This window comes from Solanum dulcamara, chromosome 11, assembly GCF_947179165.1.
Source record: "Solanum dulcamara chromosome 11, daSolDulc1.2, whole genome shotgun sequence".
Lineage (NCBI taxonomy): Eukaryota > Viridiplantae > Streptophyta > Magnoliopsida > Solanales > Solanaceae > Solanum > Solanum dulcamara.
The window spans coordinates 34128578-34131723 of NC_077247.1; positions in this window are offsets into that span (position 1 = coordinate 34128578).

Here is a 3146-nt window from a genome sequence, read left to right on the forward strand (position 1 = left end):
CAAGCTAATCTCTTCATCAATCATTCTACATATATTAAATAATCACCATTAACATCATCATTCACACCATCATCAAAACATCATCATTCGCATCATTATCAACATCATCATCCACATTATTATCAATTATTATCATCACCTCGTTATCAAATATCATCATCACATCAATCGTCAAACATCTACTCCAAAATCCTTATTTTAGTCTTATGTTCAATTTATGGAAGAAAAAGGACATTCTTAACTATCCAATTCATTCTTTTCATTCCAATCAACACATATATATACAAAACCATCCACCTCAACCTCAAGACAATTATGACAAAGAAATCTCATCTCGGGTTCATGTGAATGAAGCATGAATCCATACTCTCAACAAACTCAACTCAAGAATATCGTCAATACCTATAAATCTATATACCAAGATCCATTTGTAGTCAATAATTATGAAAGATAACTATTTAGTAACTCAAGTCATTAAAAACATCAATCAACCAATAGTATCTAAAAACATTCTATAGTTTAGGAAAACTTTCAGGAAAACCTTCTTAGAAGGTTCAACTCTTTCACAACTCCTATACAACACATCTATGGGCATATGGAAGAACTCAATTCATATTTTAGGTTAGCCTTACATACCTTGTTTGAAGATTTTGAAGAAACCTTGATGTTAGTTCTTCAATGGAAGGCTTGAATTCTTGAAGCATCTTGAAGGCAATCTTTGTTGGAGAAGGATTTGAAGAAGAAGAGAGGGAAATTTCTAAGGCTTTTTAGAGAAAGAGGGAGGACTGCAAAATGGTCCAAAAACGTCCCAAGGATGTGTATATATAATTTGGGAAAATTCCCAAATTGCCCCTTCTCCAAAATTATGGAAAATAGGCTAAAACTGCTCTTGGCGCGATAGTGGCGCATCGCGCCATTGCAGCGCCAAGTCGAATAGGCATAAAAACCCTACAACCCAATAGTGGCGCATCGCGCCAGGGACTAAATTTCTGAGGCTGTTTTGTGGCGCGATAGTGGCGCATCGCGCCCTTACAGTGCCAAGCCTATATTTTCTGGGTTCTGGAAAATAGGCTTGAAAACCCTGCACATCTCGTAGTGGCGCACTGCGCTAGGGACTAAGCTACTGAGGCTTGTTCCTGGCGCAATAGTGACACATCGCACCACTGCGGCGCCAAGCCCAGGCTTCTTGCAGTCACAACCTAGACCTGAAATTCTGGCAGTACCAGTCCGTCTTAGGATGGTCATAACCTTTGATTTCGAACTCCAAAATTTACAATCTTGGCGGCGTTGGAAAGAAGACTCAAAGACCTTTAATTTGATAGGTAATGGGCCATCCAATTTATTCTATTTTAGGATACATGCTCATTTGAAGTTGACCCTAATACTAACTCACCTGAAAACTTAATCGATTGGAGTTCTTTGGACTCGACTTGGTGTTAGAGATCCCTTATGACCCCTAAACACATCTAACACACTTCAATTACTTAGGAATTGATCCTAACTCATGCACACGCTTCACAATAATTGGGTTTGACCCTGCATGAATACAAGAAAGGTCTGAATCTTAGGGAAAATTTTTGGGGGGTGTTACAATATATCCCTCTTGGGATCATTCGTCCTCGAATGACGAGTAAAGTTGGACTCGAGGAATGAATAACAATCTAGACTCAATTAAATCAACTAATCAAGCAATCTGGACAATAAACTATTCCAACTCAAGAAGGGCCAAATCAATTCAAGTTAAGAGTAGGGACCTTCATCATTCTCATTATTAAGCACGAATAGAATATCAAAACCCTACCAATCGAATCATTCAAACATCTAGGTCATCAACCGTCGAACTTTAATTCATGAATGACATCCTCAATCCTCTTCACAATTTCATGAGGTCAATATATCGGTGCCCAAACTTCCCCTCCTTTCCAAGCCTCATAGCACTCTTCACGTACCTCCAATCTTTCCTCCAAATGCTATTATTAGCCTACTACCATCACTCTCACAGTGACAACCATACACTCAAGCTTATCACTCTAACTACCTCACATCTAAGAGTTGTTATGCTTACTCTAACACTTATACCCTCATCATTGTATGAGCTCTTTCCTGGAGACACACTAACATACTTTTACCTATCTATTGCTCATCACAAGTTCTCATCTCGCTCCTCCCCACACATTTATCCTCGACTAGACAAGTACAACACAACTATCATAATCGGGAAGTACTCACTCTCCCTCATCTACTCTTGCTCAACTCCGTCTACTATCATCTTGGTCAACTCATCACTATCGAAAGTTCGAGACTTACTTTGGCTCATTACCCTATCATCTCCCCCTTGGCTTAAAGGCATCAACTAAAGGATACTAACTAGTCACTCAAAGCAACTCATAATTTAGAACCTCATATAACTCTATAGTATTTCATATACATATCTTAAGCCTCTTCTCACCAAATGACTTAGCCTCAACTCACTACTTATATTTAAGGGTCACATACCCCTCTTTCCATGACACGTACTCCTCATGAGTTAATATCCTAATCTCTTGCATATGTCATGTCAAGCCTACTGAATCAAACCTTAAACTAGCACTATCATAATCGTTCACTACACCTCGTTACTCACCTTATAAATACTCCACCCTAGCTACAGGTCTCAATCAACCACCATTCTCACTATTTGAGTTCTACTCCTCTAACTCCCTTTTTCTAACTCTACAACCATCATCTCAACCATAGCTCTCCCTGCCTCAGATCACATTCCATCGGATGGTGATACTTATCACTCAGACACGCAACTTCCCCCTCGAAGGTAACATTCGAATCGAGATGTGGATATGAGATTTCTTGGATACATCTCGCTCAGATTCAATGCACAATCTATATGAATAAGAGTACATCTTTCCAGATCAATAGAGTTAAGCACAGTAATCGGCTCCTCTCAAGCCTTGTGCAGTCTCTTTGCTTCCTCAAGACTTTATCTTAACTCATCAATAAGAATCTCATATCTACCGTTTCAACTACTTTGAGTATGATGGATAGTCGAACGGATATGAGCAATGCACGAATCAGAAGGGAACAATCATAGAGTTAAACTCTATTGCATGAATCTAGAATATGAAAGAAGGGAAACAATTCTTAATGTCCAA